Source organism: Nicotiana tomentosiformis, chromosome 8 (assembly GCF_000390325.3).
Source record: "Nicotiana tomentosiformis chromosome 8, ASM39032v3, whole genome shotgun sequence".
Classification (NCBI taxonomy): domain Eukaryota; kingdom Viridiplantae; phylum Streptophyta; class Magnoliopsida; order Solanales; family Solanaceae; genus Nicotiana; species Nicotiana tomentosiformis.
Window position 1 is genome coordinate 145,947,506 of NC_090819.1, and position 26,846 is coordinate 145,974,351.

The following is a 26,846-nucleotide window of genomic DNA, read 5'->3' on the forward strand; positions in this document are numbered from 1 at the left end:
GTTATGGTTATTCTTGGTTGTTGGTTTTCGTTACCTTATTGTGCTGTGAAACTGAGTAGTGACAATATTTTGGGGTCCTCTATTATATATTTCTTATTTCGGGAATCATGTTCTTTAGTTGTTTCCCTATTTCATTATTGTGTTTCTGCTCATATTCGTAGTGAGTATCTTGGCATAGCCTCGTCACTACTTCGTCGAGGTTAGGCTCGGCACTTAGAGAGAACATGGAGTGGATTGTACTTATATAGTACTTCTGCACTTCTTGTGTAGATCCTAGAGTTGGTCCAAATGGCGCGTAGCAGAGATTACTCGGACTAGTTTTATCAGGAGACTTGCGGTAGAGCTACAGAGCGTTCGCAGACCCTGAAGTCCCCTTCCTATTTATGTTACTATTCATTTCACTTTAGACAATTGTATTTCATTTCAGACTCATGTATTCAAGAAGCTCATGTACTTGTAACACCAGTTTCTAAGATTAGACTAGACAGCGTTCGTTACAAATTATTATATTACAAAGTGTTTCAGTCTTAATTTCTTAATATTTTGCTTTTAAATTTTGAAAGTGATTAACTGTTGAGCTAATCTTGTATAGCCTATTAAGCATTTGTTAGGCACCAATACTGTCTCGCATTTGGAATTCTAGGTCGTGAAATTTGTGAAGCTTTTGAAGATATATTTTTATGTTCTAATTTTCAAAAGCCACCATAAATTTTATATTCTTTTTTGAAAAGGAAAAATGATTGAAAATAAAGTAAACAATAGGCACCTATTAGTTAGAAATTAGTTTGAACATTAGATACTAATATGAAGCATCATATCTTTTCAAGTAAATTTAACATTTTTGGGCAATATTTTTATATGTAAAGTATTTAAATTATTTAAAAAGGTATTCTGGTAATTTAACTTTTGACTTAAGGGCTTCCCATTTTTAATATAATATAGATAAGTTCGGTAAACTAAGAAGCTCTTAGACCGCTTCAATGTGCAAAATACGGAGCTTGCAGACAATTTCAATATGTTCCACACAAAAATTTTAAGTAGAAAATATAGTGTTACTAAATTAAACATAAGGACTTTTAGCAACAAGTAAATAAATCGAACAATTTCGTTTTGCCCTTCAAAAAATAAACTTAATAAGAAAAAATTAAAATTTTAGTTATTTTATATTTAGGACATTAAAATTAACTTATATTTTGAGTTTTAAATCTTTCCTTATTTGAACTATTTAGGAAGTCCTAAATATTTAGGAGTATGAATTCAATAAAGACTTTTTCTTGTATTAATTATTTCCCGATTTGAACTAGATAATATAAATATAACATATATATTCCATTTTATTTCTCCTATACTAAACAAAATACCTCATGTTTACAAGAATTATGTATGTTTTACCTTAGTATTGATTACTTCTATGAGTAGAGAAGTCGCTAAATCCATAATTGGGTGAAGCAAACTTTTTTTAACGATCAGGCCGTCATTTTATGTATTAGAGTCTCGTTCCCCTATATTAGGTTTCTTGTATGTGTATTTATTATTTTATGACTTGTAGGTTGCTTGTTAGGCTTCGGAAATGTTCGAGAGTGATTTGGAATATTTAGTGCCATTTATGGAAGCTTAAGTTGTAAGAGTTGAACGAGGTTTGACTTTCATGTAAATTACCTTGGAATTGTGTTTTGATGTTTTCAATAGGTTTGTATGATGATTTTCGACTTAGGCGTATGTCCATATTTGGATTTGGTGGTTCCTAAGTTGATTTGGCTCTTTTTGGCGAAAGATGGAATTTTGAAGTTTTGGAAAGTTCATAGGTTTGACCAGAAGTTGACTTTGATGTTATGAAGTATGTTCGGAAGTTGGAATAAGTTTTCTATGTTATTTGGAACTTGTGTACAAAATTTGAGGTCATTCCGAGTAGGTTAGACGTTGTTTGACATGAGTTTTGGAAGTTGGAAGTTCGATTAGTTCATTAGGTTTAAATTAAGGTGCAATTTGTAGTTTTTATATTATTTGGTGTGATTTGAGACCTCGAGTAGTTCTGTGTTATGTTTTGGGACTGGTTGGTGTGATTCGATAGGGTCGCAAGGACCTTAGTGAGTTTCGGATGGGTTCTGGATTATTTGAGGTTGAATTGTGTAACAACCGGTCATTTTGTTAATTTAAGCCTTGTTTCCTCTTTTGAAGCTTTCCACATGTGTATTTGTGGTTATGTGACTTTTGGGGATGGTTGGTTTGGTTTCAGGGAGGTTTTGGATTGAATTGGAATACTTAGTTCATAGTTTGGAAGCTTAAGTTGGAAGTATTGATCAAGTTTAACTTTTGTGAAAACTCAAACCTAGAATAGTGTTTTGATGGTTTCAATAGGTTCGTATGGTGATTTTGGACTTGTGTGTATGCCCAGAATTAAATTCAGAGGTTCCTAGGATAAATTTGATCTTTAAAGTTAGCAATTTAAAGGTTTAGAAATTTCATAAGTTTGACCATGGGTTGACTTTGCGGCCATCGAGTTCAAACTTTTGTTTCGGGACTTGAAATAGGTCCCTTTTGTCTTTTGGGACTTGTGTGCAAAGTTTGGTGTCATTCCGAGTTGTATTGATAGGAATTGAAGGCTTGGTTATGATTTAAGATGTTCTTGAGTTTCATAGTTTGCACGAAGCGTTTTGGTGTTCGATTGGTGGATTTATATGTTATTTTGGTATTTTAAACAAGCGCGCGAGTTTGTATGATGTTTACGAAGTCATTTGAAATCAAAAACAACTTTTGCAAGGGACCGTCTTCTCTTTCAAAAAACGGAAATGGAACCAAAAATTGGCCTCTTAAATCGAGTATTCCTAAACAAGTGTCGCTGCCCAGTTTTAAAAGGCCTCCCAATGATTTCTTCAAAGTAAAAATAAAATATGAAAACCAAAGATATATTTAAGACCCATTTTTACAATACCCTTATTAGAGTTAGATAAATAGCCACAACCTTTAAATACAAATCATTTTTTTATAACTTAGCCCCCATCTCACATGTTTTATAAACATAAATATTATGTACAATACCCCAAACCTCTTTCAAGCATATATACATACAAACATTATCTTCAAGACTTTTATAAACTTATATCATTTCAAAACTACACATTCTCTTTTTAAATAGCAAGTTCTAAATTAGATATATATAGTATGTCCTACCACTAAACACTAGTTAAGCAGAATATAGACAACTAATCCTTTAAATCTAGTCTAAGTCCTATGGAGCTACCTCAGGTAGATTTTTAACGGGTGCCTAACATCTTCCCTTAAAAGAATAATAACCCTTATCTAAAGTCTCACCGGTTAGCAGACTAATAAGGAAATGACCTTAGTAATTAAATAGGTACCCTAGTATGCCTTGAAATTGGTGGCGACTCTCTTTTATCATCAATAGGGAAACCACAAGTTGAATCTTGTTTTGACTCATGAAAAATAGGGTGCAACAATTAAGGATATGATAATGCCAATAAAATTAAATAACTCAAACAATTTCGTATTCAGCTCGATCACAAATACGGGAAACGTAGACATCCTTTAGAAGTATAACAGCTAAAGTCCAAATATTTCACGAAATCACAAAAATATGAGTTTATCAAGAACTGTGATTCTTCCACCCTTTAAACTACATATATGCCTTTCATTTACAAGTTAGCACGAGGTAAATACATCTCTATGCCTACATGTCAATATACATTCCAAGTCATCAAATGTCCTATTACCGTCTATCATGAGGAAAATGCATCTTTATGCCTATATGTCAAATATACATGTCAAGTAATAGTTTCATAGAGATATCATCAAATACACACACTCTTAGAACACTCCAAATTCCTGGCTCAAATTCCCCACTTAATAACATACAATCACTATCACGACCCAAATCCCACTTTGGACCATCATAGTGCCCAACATTGCCGTTAGGCAAGCCAATGGTGAACCTGTAACGACTCGATCAGTCATTTTGTCTATTTGAGCCCCGTTTCCCCTTTTGATGCTTCAGACATGTGTATTTGTTGATTTATAACTTACGGGGGATGGTAGATTTCATTTCGGGAAGGTTTTGGGTTGATTTGGCCCCTTTGGTTTTTAGTCTAGAATCTTAAGTTAGAAATATTGATCGAGATTTGACTTTTGTGAAAACCACTCGAGAGCGGTGTTTTGATGGCTCCAATAGGTTCGTATATTTACTTTGGACTTAAGCATGTTCCCGAAATTTTAATTCAGAAGTTCCTAGCCTAGTTTGGCTTATTTTGCCGAATGTTGGCAATTTTAAGGTTATGAAATTTCTTAAGTCTTATGGTAGGTTGACTTTATACCAATCGGGTTGAATTTTAGTTTTGGGACTTGGAATAGGTTAGTTAAATTTGGTGTCATTCGAGTTTGTTTGAAAGGAATCAGAGCTTGGTTGTGATTCTAGTGATTCTTGCGTTCATGTTGCAATTTCATGCGTTTTGATGTTTGATTCGTGGTTCCAGATGTTATAGCTGTGTTTTGATGGCGCGAGCGAGTTTGTACGATGTTTCTAGACTTGTATGAATTTTTGGTGTAGGGACCTGAGGGCTCAGATGAGTTTCGGACGTGTTTCAGATTGGATTGAGTTGGTTACAACTTGACGGTGCTACAGTAGTCGCAATTGCAAAGAGGGCAGGGGAGGTCCATATATTGTAGATGTGACGCCCTTATCACATTTGCGAAGACAATATAGAGTTAAGTTTGGTCATATTTATGACCATTGTGTTACTTTTGCGAAGTAGGCTATCACGGCAATTGCGAAGCTTTAGTCGCAATTGCGACATCTGAGTGGTCTATTAGTGTTTGTTTTTGCGATCCCTATTTCACAATTGTGAGGGTTCGCAAATGCAAACCCAAGGTTGCATTTGCGCCTTCTACAGCTGAAGAAACCGGGAGTTAGCTTCATTTATCATATTTTAGAACCATAGACTCGGTAAGAGGCAATTTTTAAGAGGGATTTTCACTTACAACAATTTGGTAAGTGCTATTAATATATTTAATGTAACGACTCGACCGGTTCTTTTGAGAGTACGATCCCCGATCCACTATTTATTGTCCCCTCTACTTCATTTTATGCTTACATGACTTGTCGGGGTGCTCGGTGTCGTGTTTGGGAGAGTTTCGGAGTAGAATGGAACACATAGTCCCTTTTATATTTCTCCTTCTATTTTTCTTAGATAATGATGTATAGAGACAACTAGTACATTCCTTAGAGCTTGTGGCTTGTGACTACCGGGTTTTGGACGTTGATTATTCTCTGAGCTGAACTTTTGCTTGTACATGCTAAGCTGCAATTTTCAGTTATATATATCTGTTGAAGTTTAGTCTTTATTCAGTTATTATTTTCAATATTTCCAAAATTGTTAGGCTTACCTAGTCTTAGAGACTAGGTGTTGTCACGACATCTTACGGAGGGAAACTTCGAGTCTTGACAAGTTGGTATCAGAGCCCTAGAGCCGCGAGAGGTCGGGGCTGGGGTAGAGGCTGAGGACGTCCATGTGGTGCAGCTAGAGCACTGGCAAGAGCTGCTATAGAGGACACACCAGTTACAGCATAGGCACCTGAGACGCTTGTTACTGCACCAGCTCTTTAGGATACCCTTGCCCATTTTCTGAGCATGTTCGGCACTTTAGCTCAGGCAGGGTTGATCCTACTCGCTCCTGCCACATCTCAGGCCGAGGGAGGGGCACAAACTCCCACCCCGTACCAAGAGCAGCGGGTTCAAGTCGACCAGGTTAAAGAGGTCATACTAGTGCAGCCGGTAGCCCCAGTTCAGCCCAAGGTTTGGGCAGCAGTTTCAGAGGGGGAGCAGCTCAGGCTCGGGAAGTACAAGAAGTAACACCCTCCTACCTTCAGTTACTTGGCGTCAGAGGATGCCCAGGGATTTCTTGAGGATTGCTGATGAGTGGTGATTTTACCATTTATTTCAGTCTCTTTTCTTTAGATTTTGTGCCCTTTAGTTATCATATGAGGTTTTGTATGGTATGTATTGCTAGATTTTTAGGTAAATGATGCCATGAAGAGATTTCAATTCAATTGAAGTGAAATTGAGCAAAAAGAGTACAAAAAGTGCAAAATCCTTCAGTGATTCCGCATCTGCGAAACACTGTTCGCGTATGCAACATCGTATCTATGAGGGCAAAGGCCACATCTACGAAGATGTGCTACACTACACTGGGACTGCATCTGCGGTAAGTAATCCACTCCTGCGGAGTCACTTGTGTGACTGTTTGGTCCGCATCTTCGGAGAAGGAAAATCCACACAGGCATCGCAACTACATCTGACTATCTTCATCTGTGGAGCCACTGCTGTGGCGACATGTCTGCATATGTAGAGTAGACAGTTCCCTAGAGTTTGCGCATCTGCGAAAGTAAGTCCGCTTTTGCGGAGCCGCACCTGCGATGATTTTTTCGCAGGTGCGGTCCACGGGCTTCAGTTGAGGACATGGTTGGCATTTCACATTCTCTCAATTCCAAAACCACAAATACATGACCTAGCTTATTGGAAAAGGGATCTTTGGCATATTTTTGGCAACATTGAATATATCTTGAGAGAGAACACAAGTTTTGGAGCTAGTGTTTTTGCACACACACTTGGGTCTTGAAGATTTGAAGCTTTTGGTTGATAATATCTTACTCATTTATGCTCATTTCTTCATTTCCTTTCTTTGTTTTGAATATCTAAGTGTGTTATATTTTTTCCAACACTTCAATCTTGTTTATAGGAATATTCATATTTAAAGTGTGGATTAAATATCTTGATGTGCTTATGTATGGAACGATTTTTATTTATTATGAACTGAGTTATTGTTTCTTTAAGTGTCCTTGTTCTTTAATGTTTCCAAAGGGATTATCGAACCCTAGGACTTGCCTATTAACTTCAAATTAATTTTGGGAAAGATAATTTGGGGTTGGGAAAGATTAATTAACAAGAACTTGAGGCTTTAACCCTCATTTTATATATTCTACCTAGGGATAGGATCGAACAACTTGTAGCCATATTCGGGTATGCTTAATCTCTTAATTGTTTTAGGGATAATTCAATTAGGAAGTCTTGTCAGTCTTCAGAAGAAGCTAATATAGAGTTATTACCCGAGGCTAATCAACATAAACACGCTCATATTTGTAAAATTGTGGAATACATTGGATCGTTACTTGTGTGTAATTCCCTATGCATCCATGCTTGTAGCCATTGATCATTTTATTTGCTATCTAGGTTAGTTTACATTTTTGCAATTAGTTATAAATATTTTCTCAAAACATTTCTAAGTGTTTAGCTTAGCATAATAAGTGATAATTCTCTTACACGCCTAATCGCCTGCATATTGGTCTCTGTGGGATTCGACCCCGACTCATAGTTGGGTAAATTATATCGCATGCGACCGTGTCCATTTATTTGTTAGTAGTGGATATGGACGTCATCAAAATTGGCGTCGTTGCCGGGGAACAATTTGGTGTATTTAGGTTGTTTGAGAAATAAGCGTACGTGCTTTGGTATAAACTTGTGAATATTTGTGTAATTATTTTTCTTTATCTTTGTTTATCTTCTTTTTTGTTTCTTGTTTATTTTCTTAGTTTTTTTATTAAAAAAATAGCATCATTTAATGAAAATTGGTCGGATGGTAGTTGTTAATACTTTGATGACCCTTGTTCTTGTTATGGAGGACCACACTCGTGGCAAAATTGTTTAAATTCTCCCGGGGGTGGATTGTGCGCACAATCTCAAACCCATGAGTGGAGTATTTATGATAAGTGTGGTCATCAAAATAGTCATTAGGATAATTGTGCTTATTTGTCATTCCTTTCCCCAAACCCCCGCTATGATGATTGTACTTTTTGTGATGAAAATTAAAGGGATATGGAAGTGGAAGAAATTAAGCATGGTCAAAATGGAGAGTTCAAGCCCATGTTAGAATGCATACTTGAAGGAGGAAACAAAGAGCAAAATGCCTTGGAGGAGCTTTTGGAAACTAGCCTCCAAAATGAGTTGGCGCTTGAAAGGTTTCACTTATAAATGGGAGAAATGCTTGAAGCTTTATGTCACGCCCCGAACCTAGGAGCGAGACAAGCACCCGGTGCCTCACCTAACCTGGCGTACCAAATTGCGACTAAGGGACTCTGAACACATAATGTCATACTTTGGCCATGGGGCCACCTTGCAAGACAATTTGCGAAGCAAAATATAAAACTGAATGTAAACTAGCGCTAACTAAATATCAATATAAAGCTAGGCCGACAAGGCCGTCATAGCTACTACAGCTGACAAACCACCAATTTATACAAACCCAACAAACTGCACTAACCAACAGAATATGCCTACAAGCCTCTACTGATAGATGTACTGTGATCGGAACAGGGCCCCGACCTACCCATAACATATATACAGATATACATAAGATGTACACAAAACTCTAGACCTGGCAACTCCGAAAGACATGGAGCTTACCGATCAGGCGGAACTCGGGAAACACCTACTGAGGAGGTCTACCCGTCTGTCTGTCTGAACCTGCACGCATGAAATGCAGCGTCCCCAAAAAAGGACGTCAGTACGAAATAATGTACCGAGTATGTAAGGCAATAAAATAACTGAAATCTGAAACTGAACTGATAATATGATAACTGAAATTAACTGGGAGTCAAAGATGATCTGGAGATATACTTACCTGCTGATACTGACTCAACTCCTTCAATATAGTAAGTAAAATAATTGTACGGCCTTATAAGGCTCGGTATATATAACTGCTCTGCCATAGTAGGCTCGCTCATAGGCGCTCGGCCATACTAGGCTATGTATCTCGACCATGCTGGGCTCGCTCATAGGCGCTCGGCCACAGTAGGCTCGGTATATAACTTTCCATCTGATCAGAGGTTGCCCAATAGGGGCCTGCCCATCGATTATAACTCGATGGTAATGAAAATACTGTAATACTATATATATAGGCTTGCTGCTCTCTTGACTGGAAGAAGACAATACTAAAATTGAATATAGAGTCTCAATAAGGAATAATATTGTAACTTATGAGACTAGAATAGTGTGAATAAATTCATGAATATGAACTTCTCTTTTTGTCTCATTATTAACACATGTAGCTACGAGATCATGCCAAAATGAAGGAAGGCTTAGACTTAACATACCTTATCACAATCTTTCCAATCACCAAGTTGAACTCACCTCTTCACACCTTAATCTACAAGAATGATAATAATACTATCGTTAAGTTACGAAAGGTACAACTATCGCACAACGAACGACAAACCTATTTTGTATTAAAACGGGCAGCATCTCCCCTATAATATGCCCTTCCTCCAAATTCAAGATAACACCAACAATACAAGAACAGAACAATAACAACATATATACATCATTTTCCAGCCCTATATACACCATCAAATACTACAAAACAGCCCAACACACCCCAATCTCTTCGTACACAAAACGACCACCGTAGTAGTGTCAAACGACCCGAAAATGTTATGACGAACGACCAGCCAACCACCCTACATTTATATGGTGTTTATAAACCCCCTTCCTCCTCCAAAACTCCACAAAATAGTAGTAAAACACGCAGCCCAACAGCAACACAAAACAGTCCACAAAACAGTCCGCTACAAGTGAATAACTCGAACTCACGGCTTCCGATCACCGTCCCGTGAGTTCTTACAAGTATAGAACGACTTACCATGAATTTACAGCAGAAAAAATGGATAAAATAGAGCAGTAAACTCACCTTATTTGTTGGATAACTCATCTCCTATCTTGGTTCTTCAAACTCTAAGTTTTACCTCCAATTGGAACTTGAAAGGGAGAGAAAATCAATTAGGGTTTGTGGGAAATTTTTGGGAGGATTCTTTGCAGAGCTTATGTCTGGTTATTATGCTCTATTTTAAGTCTAATATATGAAGAAAATAGGCCCTTAAAAGGCCTCTTTGGACGACCCTAAATGGCCCATTTTTGGGCTTTCATTTAAGCAAGTAGGTGACACACCTACTTGTCACCTAGCAGCTTGCGCAGTGTTGCAAAAATGCCCATATCTCTCTACTCCAATGTCGTATTGACAAACGGTTTAATGCGTCAGAAAATAGACTCATAGATCTTTAATTTTATGGGTGGAACACCCCATAACCCTAAGTATATTGTGAGAAAAGCGCAGTTACATTTGACCCAAAGTTTCAGTAAAACTTATGAATGTAACTTGTGATGACTTTCATCAACTTTTGTTCCACAACTCTCTTGACTTCAAAACATAACAAACGGATGTCATACGACTAATATAAATCATAACATAATCTCCTTATCATGTTAATCACCCTAGTATCACCCCAAAGGTACATGTTATAACATTCCCAACTTGTCGACTTTCGATGAAACATTGTTTTATTCAATTGCTTTAGCTTCTGAACTGTCCAACCCTCTTTGTACTTGTTGTTCATGATCTTCAATATTTGTAACCTCCGAGGTAACATGATTAACTTACTTTATATACTTTTAAATATTATCTCATTTTTGTTCCTACATTAGTTTGCTTACGACGCATTTTTACGTACAAAAATATAGGGTGTAACACTTTAGAGGTCCAAAAAGCCTCTGAAGTGAATGATAGCCAAGAACCTTCCTTAGAGTTTGAAGCCGAAAATCCTTCTTTTGCACTTGATCAAAATCAAGAAGAACTCTCGAATGCTAAAAATGAGAAAATGATGCTCATGTTGGAGGCCATTCTTGAAAATGAGGAGAAGCACAACTTGACAATCGACGACTTAAAACAAGCACTAACTCAAAAAGATGATAATATCCACGCCTTGGAAAATCAAATGAAAATATTGGTTGAGGCTCGCTACGTCCACCAACTTAAGAGTGTGGAAAGAGGTCAAGAAGAGTCCGACTTCGAGGAAGAAAGGGATCTTTATTTTGTGGAATCAAGAATTGAACATCTGCAAACCGACTCCATGCTTGTTAGTGATGCCAAGAAAATTATGGAATTAGAGTCAGCCGGTTTAATTGAAAATATGGTTGAAGTTGACTCTAGTTCGGGGGACCACAAGGATGTCAAATTTCGAGAATAATTGCAATATGGAGGCTTGATGTCACATTCCAAGCATTTCTCAACATTTGAGTTGTGTGGTGACATGGGAATTGAACTACACGAGTCAATGAGGGATTGCAAGGAGGAAAATCAAAGGCCATACATTTTACAAGTTGAATGTACAAGAAGGCAAAATGACATTCCGCACATGAAGGCTAAGAAATGCAAAATGAAGAAATTAAATTTTGGCTTGATCATCTACTTACCACCCCCCACCGCTCATGGTCACAAACTTGATTCCAATATAGGTGTCCAATTCATATCTTCCAAATGGAGAGAAAAGTGGTTAAGTTGATTCGTATCGTGCCACGACGTTAAATGCGGTGCTTGGTGGGAGGCAACCCATCGTTTTCAAACTTTTTAGTCATTTTTTAAATTTTATTTATTAGTATAGCTTAATATGTCATTGTTGACTAATCTACAAAGTTTCAGATTTTTTGGAGTTGAATTAAGGAGTTTGAGGTGTTGGAACAAGCCAAAACAGTGGCTGCCCAAAATAATCCAGCTGAACTCTGATAAAACCGCACATGTGGATAAACTCTCGCAGGCGCGCTTTCGTAGATGTGAAGTCACTGGATGCAGATGCACCTTCTGCGTAGGTGTGTGAGAATTAACGCATAAGTGGCTCCGCGGAAGCGCTTATTTCACCACAGGTGCGTAAATCGGGCAGGTTTAATGGACCAATCCCTCATTTAATCAGGTAATACTAACTCTTTTCCCCCCAAACTCAAACTCCTCCATCTCTAACATAACTGCTACTCAAATTTTCCATTGCTCTCAATTTCTACTACTCTCACACAAGACAATCAGGTACTTATCAACACCTCTCTCTCTCTCTCAGTTGTTCTCTTCTCAATTTTCTTCTTCTTTTTTATTCTTCACAATCATTCCCCACATTTCTGTTTTTCCTTTTTATTTTATTTTATTATCAATGTTAGTTTTAAGAGTGAGGTACATTGGTTGAGAGTGTGTTTGTGTGTGTTGTTGCTGATGAAAAATAAAGTTTTTGGGAAGTCTGAGTACCAAATTACATTGAAGAAGCATAGCATGATTTCTGCCAGTAATGTGTTCAACAAATTGTCCGAAAAAATTTTTGTTTGTTAAGTGCCTTAAAATCATGTTTAATCACGTTTTGTAAACTTGTAGAGCACACATTTTAAAATCTTGTGTATAAATTTTGTGCCAAAAACGTGATTTAAATTGAAGTAGAGTTGACAGTTGCTGGGTTTTTGAAACCCTTGATGAACACCGTAGAAGCGGGCATATTGTCGCAGCAGTGGGCTCGCACCTGAGATGTCTCTTCCACATGTGCGATGTTTGGCCAGCAGTGTAGCGTCGCCGAAGAGACTTATTTTACACAGAAGCGTAACCGCACCTGTGAGGCTATTTCCGCAGGTGCAGAAACTGGGCATATTGGGCGATTCCAGTAGCTTTGCAACTGGAGCTTTCGTAGCCCGTTTGGCTCGATTCTTTGGCCAAATTGCATTGTTTTGAATTGCTTAACATGATTCTAATGCCTGACTAACTTTGTCTTGATTTTTGAAGGTACTTTGAATTTAAAATGGACCAGTACATGAACGATAATGCTCCGCTTGATCACGAAATTGAAAAAGTGGTTGAGAACTTGAACTATGATGCTAACAGATTCATGTCTTCCCAAGCCCGGTATTATGATGATCTCCTCACGAAGAAGTTCAAACTTTAGAAGGGAATTGCCGATGACAAAGTGGCCGAGGTCCTTCTGGATTTCCATGGCCGGCTAGTTTCTAGCGGCTGGACCTGCTTCATCCCCACTTCATGCAAAGCCAATGAGGAATGGGTTAGGGAATTTTATGCAAATTTAAGGCGTACACATTCCCGAAACCATGTAATCACTATAAGGGGGAAGACTATGAAATTCAGAGTTGAAGAAATAAATGATGTCTATGGGATCCCAAATCATCCGCTCGAGCCAGTGCAAGAAAGAGATACATGTGACAATGGTGATTTGTTCTATGTCCTCCAGGTCATAGAGTGACTTGGGATACAAAGCAAAAAGGCATCAAATATGGTGATTTCACAGCCGAAGCAAAAATATGGTTGTATATCATTGCGAGAGAGTGTCTCCTTGTGGGAACGTGTCTGATGTCCCATATACCAGGGCCTTGATAATTTCTTGAATCTTTGATGGAATTCCTGTGAATTTCGGTCAATATATTGTTCGGGAGCTGATGGAGTATGTGCTTCAAGGTGGCACATCATTGATATTTCCAGCATTGATTACAGAGTTGTGCCGGTGTGCACAAGTTGAGAAATAGGATGGAGATAATTTGATACTGGTAGCCAAGCCATTTCACCCATTGAGAGTGACAGGAGCAGGCAGTGTGCTAAATAGCAAGAAGAGGAAAGTAGAGATTACTGTAGGTGAGGGGTCCTCATCACAAGCTACTCAGGCCGAGGGACCATTTGGGATGCTAAATTCCCAGCTTTCCTCCATTAGTCACCTAGTGTCACAACTCCTTAGTGAGCCTTCACACTCCCAGCCTATTCCCGAATATTGTACCAGGGAAGAAATGGAGACCTACATAGAGGTCCAGAAAAAGCAGGCATAATCTCATGAGAAGTTGGCGGCTTCTGTTGGCAGGCTTGAGGCAGTCTATGGCAGTATCGCCAAGGCACATGTAAATCTTCAGGCGAACTTCAAAAAGGAGAAAGAGAGAAATAAGAAGAAAGGCAAGTTTATGATAAAAATATGGAGAGGCATCAAAGCCATCTTCAAATGGGGGAAGCCAAACATGAAGATACCAGTTGAGGATGACGATGATAGCAAAGGGTATTCCTTCATGTCGAGTGCTGCTGGTGATGATGCCAATGATAGTGATGATGATGAGGATGAAATTTCTTCACGGCAGTGATTAGCCTTTCTCCCGCAGTCTGCTAGTCTGATGCAGACCTCAGGGAGACCCTCAAACTACTCTTAATTTATTTTGATATTATGTAGTGAGGACACTGCTATGTTTTTAGTTGGGGGTGGCTTTAGGGAGTACACTTTATTTGTACATTGATGCTTATTTTGTGCCCTTGTCGGGCTTATGCTTATGCTTTGGTAAATATCCACCGCGGAGTGGAACAGGAGAGGGGATAATTTTGAAAATATTTTTGTTGGCCATATAATGATTCTGTTGGCCGAATAATGATTATGCTACCGCAAAATTGCATCACGAAATGGACCAGACCCAAAACGGAGTTTGAAAATCATTTTGTGGCTATTCTGCTAGCTGCATAACCTTACTGCTGGCCACATATCTATTCTGCTAGCCATATATCTATTCTGCTTGCATCATATCTGTTTTGCTATAATAGAATTGCACCACATAATTAACTTCGGGGGTAATTTTTGAAAATTTGCTTACCCGACCCCATTTTGATTAATATCCTTTGGGGCTCATTTGAAGCAAATATCTGATAATTTAGAGAGAAGTGAGAGTATATTAGAGAGAGGGGAGAAGACCTGGACATTCTAATTATCAATCTTTGCCCCAATCTTGAAGATTCAAGGGAATCCACCCACTAATCATTCATCTACATGGGTAATACCTTATCAAAAAAACCTTTATGCAATTGTTATGGGTTTAATTAGGTTATGGAATTGGATATAGGCCATGCATGTAATATTAGGGGGTTGTTGTACTTGTTTGGGTAGTTTCTTATTGAAATTGGTCGAGGGAGGAAGTGATTACCATTGTAGAGTTTTGTAGTCAATTTTGCATAATAGGTGTTTGACAAAATTCTCAAGAGACTTACGTCATGAGAATCCTTCTAGTTATTATCCTATTTTTGCTATCTTCCTATAGATTTATATTGCTAGTGGTGTTGGGAGATTGTAGTAACTTAAGGAAAGCTCAAGAAATGTATGTTGGCTAAACTTCTCTCTTAGAATTGAATTTCATGATGTTCCCATAAGTTTCAAGTATGGTTTTGCGAGGTTCCTAATTCTCATGTTCCGAGTTAGTCCTTATAAATGCGATTATCCCAAGTAAGCAAATTGTCGAAAGATGTATGCAGTCAAAATGTGTTCCAATTACTCCTATCTCATCATGATCTCTTTCGGCAATATGTTCAAGTATGGTTTATGTGTTAAAGCGCTTATAACTTCAATTCATGTTCAAATGAAAGTCCATTATGCATAACTTGGAAAGAATACTCAATGCGTCTAAAGATCCTATTGCTCATATATTTACTTAAGGCCTTGATTTTTAATACTCATATTGTTGATAATCTATAATAATGCTCAAAAGTGAACTGGAGATATAAAGTGTGGCCACCGTGCCAAGAATGAATGTTATACTTATGGCCAATGGTGCCAATGAAATTAAATGATCGTGAGAAAGGTTATGGAATGAACCATGATTCAACTGTTCCAAATTGATTTCAAAAATAGATTTGCCTAAAAACTTATGTCCTTAATTCATGCCCAATTGTGGCTGTTTTAATTAATGTTATGCTTTATACGTATGTCCAATGCGTTTTAAGCTCTTACATATTCATTAGTTGAAATTGTGCATTGCCCTTTTGGGGAAGAGAATTTCAAGAATAAATGGCGTGTCACTCGTTTATGAGTTTAACTAGAGCTTCGATTGCAAATTATCTTGCTCCATTTCTTTGCAAAGCAAACTATTGTGTTTAAAGCCTTCATTACTAATGAACTTAAAGTTGGGATTTCTATAATATTCTATATGTTGATGCTTTTGATGATGATCCTTGAAAATAAATATATGAAAGTATGGAATATGAAATACGGCAATCATTCCATGAAAGATGAATCATATGTCTGGCCAAGCGAGCCAATGAAATAATGATGTTATGAGTGGTTGAAAGTACTAATAAAGCTATATATGGTGTGAAAAGTTATGAGGTGAATGTATTTCTATTTTTGTTTCATTTGTATGCAAAACAAAAATGTTTTTGGGAGTATCGTTACTCACCGAGGAAGAGTAGGTTGAAATAACCTAACCCCAAAATTACACGTACCAGTGTAGGAGTGGATTGTGATTATTCCCCTTATTTGGGATGAGATTGATGTGATAAAATTATTCCCCTTATCTGAGATGAAAGGATTATTAGCGAAGGGTGATGTCGATCCACATGGCATTGTGGTGAGACGGCCTAGCCGATCAGGTCAAGATTAGACGCCATGCCGCACATATGGTGGTGATTGTGATTAATGATTGTGATTGAGATAGTTATTGTGAATGTGGTTTATTCCTTCGGATGAGACAGCCTAGCCGATCAAGCCGTGATCAGACTCCGTTCTAAATTCACGATGGTAGATCGGTACTAAGATAGTTATTGTGATTGTGGTTGATGTCATCGGATGAGATGGCCTAGCCGATCGGGTCGTGATCGGACTCCGTGCTAAATTAACGGTGGTACATTGGTACTCAAGGTCTCCCAACAAAAAATAATAATATCTTCATGTCTTGATTATCATCTTCGTATTTTAAAATTTGTTATGTTTTAACTTGGAATTTAGATATCATCAATCGTTGCTTGTTGTTTCCATGGTTTTCCCTTTCTTATATTGGCATTCTATTTCGAAAGAGGACATTTAGCATTACATACTAGAACTATTACATATGTACTAACGTCCATTTTTCCAGGGGCGCTGCATCTTCAATGGATGAAGGTGGTTTATCATCGGGCATCTTTAGCCCTCGTTATCAGTTATTCCCTATTGAACCGGTTTTGGTAAGCCCTACTCTATTCCGGGTCTGATGTCACTTGATGTCGTACTTTGTGATTTGAGGAATAGCCAGGGCCTTGTCGCTGACACTTCCATACTACTCTTCTGTTGTATGTAGAGGCTCCTTAGACATGTTGTGGGTTGTAAATTGGTGTTGGGAAAGTCAAAACTAGAAATGTTGTATTTGTACCACATGTTCCACTTCAAACTATGAATGGGTAATATATTTTGGGAATTATAAATCAAGCTACTAATGGTAATGGAATTGGTGTTGATTATAAAATCCTCGTAATATTTAAATAATTGAATACATCTCCACTCTATTAATAGGCAAGGTCGGGTAGAAAGTATCGAATAAGCTTGCTTGACCGGGTTATCTCGGCTTAGTGCTGATCGCGCTCCCCGAGGTTGGGGTATGACAAACTTATTATTAGAGCCTAAGGTTTTAAAGTGTCCTAGTATGTCTCGAAGCCATGTCTAGTAGAGTCCGTCTTATCAGTGTGTTGTTGACCAAATCTATAATTAGGAGGCTACTTGGGCATTTATGAATATCACCCTTCTCTGATACTCCAGATCGTGCGGTGGAGCTAGAGGTAGGAAGTTAATTTTCTTGTCATATTTCATTTTCCAGATGAGTAACCCAGGAGTTTGAGACACTGAGAAGGGATTGAAAGAAGTAGTTGCTAGGGAAAGTGCCCTTGTTCCTATTAATGTTCCATGCCACTAAATCGTGTGGTGAGGGAACCTAAGAAACTAGAGAGTATTGTTGGCAACAATAAGCTGGAATGTTGGATTTGTAAGAAGAGCCACTTGTGTTTATGTTGGATGACTCTTGAAATATGTTATGGTTGTGGAAAGAGGGGGCACAAGAAGAACAAATACCCTATATTGGGGACACCCATCCCTGTCTGCCCGATGTACAGGAAGGAACATATGGCATCATGTCGTGAGTATGCTGAAGTGCGTGTTAGGGGTTGCAGGCTTGGGTAATTCCAAGGGCTCACACAACAAACAGGTACATATATTGTTACTCCCGCGTGAAGGCCTAGAGGAAGGATAAGAGGGAAGCTTATGATCTATGCAAAAGAAGGGTAAATATCAGGTCAGTGGGGCGAGTCAGTTTAACGGACCTCATCCCCATTGCGTGAAATGTAAGAGATATCATTTGGGGTATGTCACTATGGTACCAATGTATGTGGAGTCGAGGGGCATCACTTAAGGTACTTCCCTGTCAACCCAAAAGCACCAAATAAGTCACTCCTTAGTACATCATTATGAAGAACGCATAATTTTCCTTGTTGTATATGTACATCCATATTGAAGAGCCTTCATAAACATGGTCTTAACAAGAAACTAAATCGCAAAACATTGCATGTACTTTCTCTTTGAATGAGACGCATTATTCCTGAAGCCACTTTATCACAAACTCTCTTGTTTACAACCTCTTGTGGAATTGAGCTCTACATTTATTTCCTTGAATTAAGTTATAACCATAGGTTAACACTTCCCACTTGCATCCCTAAATTCTCAACAGGGGACTATACGTGATGAATTTCTTATCGAACCTGTTGATTCAAATGGAGAACATCTGCTCACTTGTGCACGAACCATCATAATGTTTACCTACATGGTATTGAATCTAATGTAACACAGCCTAGTGTTGAGATTCTCCGGAGCCACTCTCTCCTGTGTATGTGGCTCGTATGGTTAGAACCATCAATTTACTCCCTTTGTGAACGTTATCACGAAACCTTTTCACTGTCTGGTAACATGAGAGCATATATCAGCACCTATCATATGTGTACATGTCAATTGAAAAGGGTCATTTGTCCGCACAAAGATCCTTTAAAATTTGAGATTTTCACAAATTCATCATAGGAATATATTTTTGTTTGCCATCTCAATATGACTTTCATGTCCACTTATATCATTCCGCAGTAAGTAGCTCACTTTTTTTTATCCTAGTATTATAGTTGCCCATGATGTGGCCTAGTATTGAAGTTTAAGGGTTATTATGGTAGAACCGTGTCTAGTTCATAACAAGTGTTCATTTTCTATTTACACCTATACAGCATATTCTGACTGTGTTCGTAAGTAAGTAAGTTCATTGTGCTAGTTCCCGAAAATTGTTGGATAACCATGAGAGATCGCATCTTTCCATATATTGCTATAACACTTCCTTTCTCATAATGATCCTTGATAGGCTCTTTGTCAAGGCCAAATACACTTTGGGGGTTATTATAGCATCATGCTTGTTTCTCATGTTTTTCCCCTTCCTTCGGTACCATATGGTAGTTTTCAAGTCATAAGACCCGTGGAGAACTCATTATGAACATTGGCAAGCCTCCATGATTATTTTATAGTGTCTCCCTGGGTTCCGTTATTTTTAAACACTCGGCTTCTAAGATCATTTACTATGCCATTGTTATGTGCAGAGAGTTTACAATCTTTAATATTCAACATCCCTGGGTGGATAGGAGTTTTATTTGTCTTTCTCCCCGGAACATCATATTAACTATTAGCACCTCTCTAGCCAATGTATGACTTAATCCCAATATTAGGATGTCCTAGCTACATGGCTTCAATCGTGTATGGTTGGAGTTAAGTTGCCTTACCACGACCTTTCCCTCCCCACTTTAGGTGGATGTTTCAGACTCTGGCACATATCATGAGCATATTGATTTGAAAGACAAGTTTTTTGTATCTCTAGTCCTCTCATATAGGATAAACTATCGGGAATGTCTAAGCTGTCAGAATAATAATAATCTCACAAGTGTTCAGCCTCTATTTCAACCTCGTGGGCTTGTGGCATAGACTCCTTGTGTTAAATATTGTTAAGAGCGTAACACAACTTCAAGTATTTTGAAACCCCTATCACATTAATGGTGCAAAAATCTTCTTATTTTGAGTTAAACTGATTTTCCCTACACTCGAGGAGGCGACTGGTGTAACGTACTTGGCTATTTCTCCTTAAGGCTTATTATTGCCTAACAAGGCCCATATGGAAAAAAACAATTTTTATTGTCCCTTTATTAACTCATCGTCTTCCAAGAATAACATATGCTAATGTCTTTATCCTCCCGATCATGCCACCCATGTATCCCATGTCTAAAATGACTCATTTCGTTTACATCTTAAGATCATGTAAAGGGTTCCCACATTTTCAGTACCTACTAGGAAACTCTATACCTCATTTGTCAAATTAATGATGTCATCACAATGATTAGCCACATCAGCGCTATTGGTAGTAACCTTCATATCTCTTAAGATATAACCTCCTGAAATGCACTGCTCAGCACATTGGTCGATTCTTGAATAATTCCAGCTCAATCTTGAACCCCTTAATTCCTCTTTGTATTACATCTATGGGTGTTGATGGTTCAAACATGTCAAAGAAAAAGCATCATCTCATGATCAAACATATTGGGTAGGAAACTTTATGGTCATATTCATGCTAGCACATCTTAGAATAATTGTTGAAGGTCGCGTAAGGTTTAGTATGGGTGTTCGACGTAGAGATTTAGAGTTGAAGAAAGTGAACGGGTTATTATCAAGATTTTCTCCATGAATATATTGGATGAATTGTTAAGGAAGGTAAAGTAGGTGTAGTTCACATTGGGCCCTATGGAATCTTGAATGAAATGGGTCAACCTATGAGTATGACATCCTTCATCGTTGTTCTCCGTGCACATGGTGTTTCATGTGTCTACGTCAAAAAAGGTAGTTGGAAATCCTTTGTCTATCATTCTGGTGGAAGCTATTGAGGGTGAAGTTAATGGATAATTTGCCTATGAGAGGTACCTAATTGTCATCCTTGTTTGATAAATCCAGGAGTTAGGATTACCTCTGTCAAATTCTATGGCGCAGTCTATTAGTCGAGGAGGTCACCTCGAAGGCCGAGTGTATTGTGGAAAGAGAATATTTTCACTTGTTTGTATATCAAATGATTGTGACTCGAAAGGTATTTTCTATGTGTTATGATTCAAATATGTACAGTTGATGTCCAGATGCAACTTTTATTAATGTATTGTTGGTAGTGTTGAAATTTGTGTTATTGGAATATTGTGAAACTTTGTTGATTTGTGTATATGTTGTTAGGAGTGGTTTAGGTGATTCTCTAGCAGGCGGATTGGCCCAATTACAGAGGAGACTCTGCCAAAATCTCTTAAATATTTGAGAGTTAGATAAAATTTGCGGGCTTGAGATGTGTTATGTTAGGTGTTTGGGGCGGACACTAGTCCTCATTCGAGAATGAATGATCCTAAGAGAGTGAGGATGTAAGGCCCCAAAAAATTTTCTCAATGAATTTAAGGTTTCATGGTTACGAGGTAGGCTAATGTTTTTAAAGATTGTATAAAATGATCCGCTGTACGGACTTTTTGGGTTGTTCAATGCATTGGGGTGTTGGAGGAAAATTGATGTCGAACATGGCATTTCTACGGTCCTTTATGCGACCGCATAATTGCTTCACGGACCACAGATCCGCCGCGGAATGTAAAAGAAGAGGGCCAAATTTTGAAAACATTTTTTGTTGGCCACATAATGAATCTGCTTGCCGTATAATGATTATGCTACCACAAAATTGCATCGCGAAATGGACCAGACCCAACCCACAATATGAAAATAATTTTGTGGCAATTCTACTGACCGCATAACCATTCTGCTTGTCACATATCTATTTTGCTGGCCATATATCCGTTTTGTTACCACAGAATTGCACCACATAATTGACTTCGGAATCATTTTTAGAAATTTTCCTACTCGATCCCATTTTGATTAATAGTCTTTGGGGCTCATTTTGAAGAAAATATTTGATGTTTTAGAGAGAAATGAGAGTATCTTAGAGATAGAGGGAGAAGACATAGCAATTCTAATCATCAATCCTTGCCCCAATCTTTAAGATTCAAGGGTAGCCACTCACTAGACCATCATCTACTCGGGTAAGACCTTGTCCTAAAACCTTCATACAATTGTTATGGGTTTAATTAGGTTATAGAATTGGAGACAGACCATGCATGTAACACTCGGTGGTAGTATGTGGTGTTGTTGAACTATTTTGTGTAGTTTTTGTTGAAATTGGTTGAGGGAGGAAGGGATTACCATTGTAGAGATTTGTAGTTAATTTGGCATAATAGGTGTTTGACAAAATTCCAAAGAGACTTACGTCATGAGAATCCTTCTAATTATTATCCTGTTTTCGTTATCTTCCTATAGATTTATATTGCTAGTGGTGTTGGGACATTGTAGTAACTTAAGGAAAGCCCACTAAAGATATGTTGCCTAAACGCTTCTCTTAGAATTGAATTCCATGATGTTCCCATGAGTTTCAAGTATGGTTGGCCCAGGTTCCTAATTCTCATATTCCAAGTTATTCCTTATAAATTCGATTATCCCAAGTAAGCAAAGTGTCGAAAGATGAATGTACTCAAATCGTGTTCGAATTACTCCTATCTATTCACGATCTCCTTCGGGAATTTGTTCAAGTATGGTTTATGTGTTAAAGCGTTATAACATCAATTCATGTTCAAATGAATGTCCATTATGCATAACTTGGAATGAATACTAAATGTGCCTAAAACTCCTATTGTTCATATATATATATATATATATATATATATATATATATATATATATATATATATACTCAAGGCCTTGATTTCGAATGCACATATTGTTGATAATCTATAAAGATGCTTGAAAGTGAAAGAAGCAAGATGGAGATATAAAGTGTGGCCACCGTTCCAAGAATGAAAGTTATACTTGTGGCCAATGGTTCAAATGAAATGAAATGATGTGAGAAGAGTTATGAAATGAGCCTTGATTCAACTGTTCTAAATTGACTGTGAAAATAGAATTGTCTAAAAGCTTATGTCCTTAAGTCATGCCCAAATGTGGTTGTTTTAACTAATGATATGCTTTGTACGTATTTCCAATGTGCTTTAAGCTCTTACATATTCGTGAGCTGAAATTGTGCATTGCCATTTTCGGGAAAAGTATTTCAAGAATAAATGGTGTGCCACTCGTTTATGATTTTAACTTGTGCTTCGATTACTAATAATCTTGCTCCATGTCGATCCACACGGCATTGTGGTGAGGCAGCCTGGTCGATCAGGTCGAGATCAGACGCCATGCCGCACATATGGTGGTGATTGTGCTTAATGGTTGTGATTGAGATAGTGATTGTGATTGTGGTTGATATCTTTGGACGAGACGACCTATCTGATCGGGTCGTGATCAGACTCTATGCTTTATTCATGGTTGAGACAGCCTAGTCGATGTAACGACCCGACTAGTCATTTTGAGTGTATTAGCCCCGATCCCCTATTTACTGCCTCCCCCGTATCTTTTTCTGCTTATGAGACTTGCCAGGAGGTTTTGTTGTGGTTTTGGAGACATCAATTGGGTAACGATTCTTCACTTGATTTTGGTTATATCCCACTAATTTATCACTAATTTCACCTTTTAATTTCGCATTTGGGTGGAAAATTTGGTAAACATGGGAAGAAGTTCTTCAACTAAGATTTTAGGCTTCGATTGAGATTTTAATATCGGATTTGGAAAACTTTGGTACGAGTGAACTCGTGAGTGAATGGGCTTTCGGGTTCTGTGACTTTCGTCAGATTTCGAGATGTGGGTCTAGGGGGGGTCGGGTTGAGCCTATTTTAGATTTCAGCTTATAATTTCATGTTTTTCTTGTGGAATTGACTCGTTTAGCCTATATTAATGATATCGTACTGCCTGTGGCTGGATTCGGGGATTTTGGAGACTGATTCGAGAGGTAAAGGCATTTTAGAGTAGGATTTTGCGCGGTTTGAGGTAAGTAACAGTCTTAAATCTCATCCTGAGGGTATAAAACCTCGGATTTTTGGTATGATGTGATTTATTTGGAGGTGATGCACTTGCTAGGTGACAGGCGTGTGGGCGTGCACCATAGGGGTTTTGACTTGGTCCGTCCCGTGAGACTATAAAGTCGAATAGCTTATTGTTAATTACAACTTCTCTCTGTCTTCTAAAACTTTGACTGCCATTCATGTTAGATACAATGCTTAGGCCATATGATATCACTGTTGGGACCCGCAACGGTCGGGTACTTGTTGAATTAGCTGCTATTTGTTGTCTTGTACTTAGTCATAGTTTTACTTGTGTATCATATCTTTGTTTCCTCTTGTTTTCTTGTTGATACTTGTTATCATCTCTTTTGGGCTGATTTGTATGATTTCTGAGAGGTCGAGAGGCTGGAGAGGTTAGTGACTGAGATAGAGCCTGAGTGCCGAGCTGTGATCTATGTGAGTGTATATGGATCGGGTTGCACGCTGCAACGGGCCTGAGGAATGAATGTATATGGATCGTGTTGCACGCCGCAATGAGCCTTATAGTTATTTATGGATTATGGATCGGGTTGCATGCCGCAACGAGCCTCATGGATACTTATATGATTGGATCGGGCTGCATGCCGCAGCAATATAGCGCTTGGGCTGAAGGAGCCCCTTCGGAGTCTGTACACCCCAAGTGAGCGCAGGTACCTATTGAGTCTGATTATTGAGGGTTGAGAACCGAGTGTTTGCGCTATTGAGATCTTGAGTGATTGTTATCCTGAGAGGTTGCATTTGTTTCCTTTGTTGTTGCACTTAGCTGAAATATGTCATTGTTCTGAACTTCTGGAAAATATTGTATCCGGTTTATCTAAACTTAGTAATTGTACAACTGACTTAACTTATATTGCCGGAATTGAATCATGTCTACTCTCATTGCTGTAATTACTGAAGTGAACAGTAATTGTATAGCTCGTCACTACTTCTCAGTTCATTATTTATTTTTGTTACTTACTGAGATGGTTGTACTCACGCTACACCCTGCACTTCACGTGCAAATCCAGGTGTATCCAATCACGGATGGTGTTGATCTCGTGCCTGTTTGAGTATCAGAGATTCACGAGGTAGTTGCCGACGTTCGCAGTCCTTGCCTCTCCTTTCTTGTTATCTTTATTTTCTGTACTGGAACTTAGACACACACTCTTGAAGACACTATTTCTTATACTGGTTGTTTAGATGCTCATGACTTGGTGACACCCCGATGTTTGGGGCTATATTTCCGCAATGTATTTTGGGTTTAACTCCTGTCTTTATGAAAACTCTGTCATATCAAGTTTTTGGTTTATTTTGTGACACATTTGAAGTATTTTGAAAAATCGGCTTGCCTAGTACCATCGATAGGCTCCATCATGACAAGTTAGAGTTTTGGGTCGTGACAAGTTAGTATCAGAGCCTATGTTACATAGGTCTCACGAGTCATGAGCAGGTTAGTCGAGTCTTATGGAGACATCTGTACTTATTTTTGAGAGGCTAACGAACCCTTAGGAAATTTCACATTCTTGAATTCTTGTACGAATGGTTTGATTCTGGTAACTGAATTTATGTTTTTCTATTCTATTAGACATGGTGAGGATGCATGCTACGGGACAGGATGGACAGCCACCAGTACCACCAGTCAGGGTCGAGAGACGCCGTTGTCGCGGTAGAGGCCGCGACAAGGGTAGAGGAGCAGATCGCACTGCAGCTAGGGCAGCACCTGCAGATCCACCAGTTGCCGTAGTTTAGGGGCAGGCTCTAGTTGTGGATGAGCCTGTGGGACCAGCTGAGGCACCTGTGCCCATTGTGATTCCAGGCCTTCAAGAGGCCTTAGCTCAGATTCTGACCATGTGCACCAGTCTTGCTCTTGCGGTCTTTGTTCTAGCCACTACAACCACTTCTCAGGCTCGAGGAGGTGCTCAAACTCCTGCCGCCCGTACACCAGAGCAGGTGGTACAGGGACTCCAGACACCGGGAGCGCCACCAGCCCAGTCGGTTGCAGCTACTCAGGACTATGTGGTTCCTGTCATGCCCGATGATGAGCAGCGTCGATTGGATAGGTCTGGGAGACTCCAGCCCCCATCTTTCAGTGGTACCAAGGAAGCAGATGCACAGGTCTTCTTGGACAGGTATGAGAGGATACTCCGTACAACAGGTATTCTAGAGACCAGTGGGGTCTCGTTCACTACTTTTCAGTTCTCTGGGGGCTTCATTTAGGTAGTGGGAGGCATATGAGAGGCGTAGGCCGGTCGGCGCAGCACGCCTTACCTGGCAGCAGTTCTCCGGTCTATTCTTGGAGAAGTTCGTGCCTTAGTCCCACATAGAAGAGCTGCGCAGGAAGTTCGAGCAGCTTTGTCAGGGCGATATGTCTGTGACGCAGTATGAGATGAGATTTTGTGAGTTGGACCGTCATGCTATCTTGTTGGTTTCCACAGATAGGGAGAGGATCAGGAGGTTCATAGATGGCATCGCTTTTCAGCTGCAATTGCTTGTGACTAGAGAGAGAGTGTTTGGTGCTACTTTTGATGAGGTTGTCAACATTGCTCGTTAGATTGAGATGGTTCGCAGCCAGGAGCGGGTTGAGAGGGAGGCCAAGAGGCCTCGTGGACAGGGTGGGTTTAGCGGTGTTCCTTCTAGAGGTCAGTTCCACCACGGTATTGGTCATCATTTCAGACATGCTCAGACGGCACGCCCAGTTGACTGTGGTGCATCATCTGGCCATTCATCTCTTAGTGCTCTTCCCGCTCAGAGTTCGTCTCGTGCTCTATCAGGTCATGACTCGTCTATGCCAGGTCCTTCTACTAGTTATCCCGGTGATCGGGGCTCCCTTCAATCCCCAGCACCAGTACCGGGGAGTTGCTTTGAGTGTGGAGAGTTTGGTCACAAGAGGAGTTAGTGTCCCCGCATAGTGGGAGGTCTAGCTCAGTAGAGGAGCCAGTCTATGACATCAGCACCAGTTTCTTCACAACACATCCAGCCAGCTCGGGGTGGAGCTCATTCAGCTAGGGGTCGTCCAAGAGGGGAAGGCCGATTAGGGGGCATCCAAGCCCGTTTCTATGCTCTCCCTGCCATACCAGATGCCTCTGTATTATTTGATCATGGTTCCACTTATTCATATGTGTCCTCGTATTTTGCTTATTATCTGGATATGCCCCATGAGTGTCTAGTTTC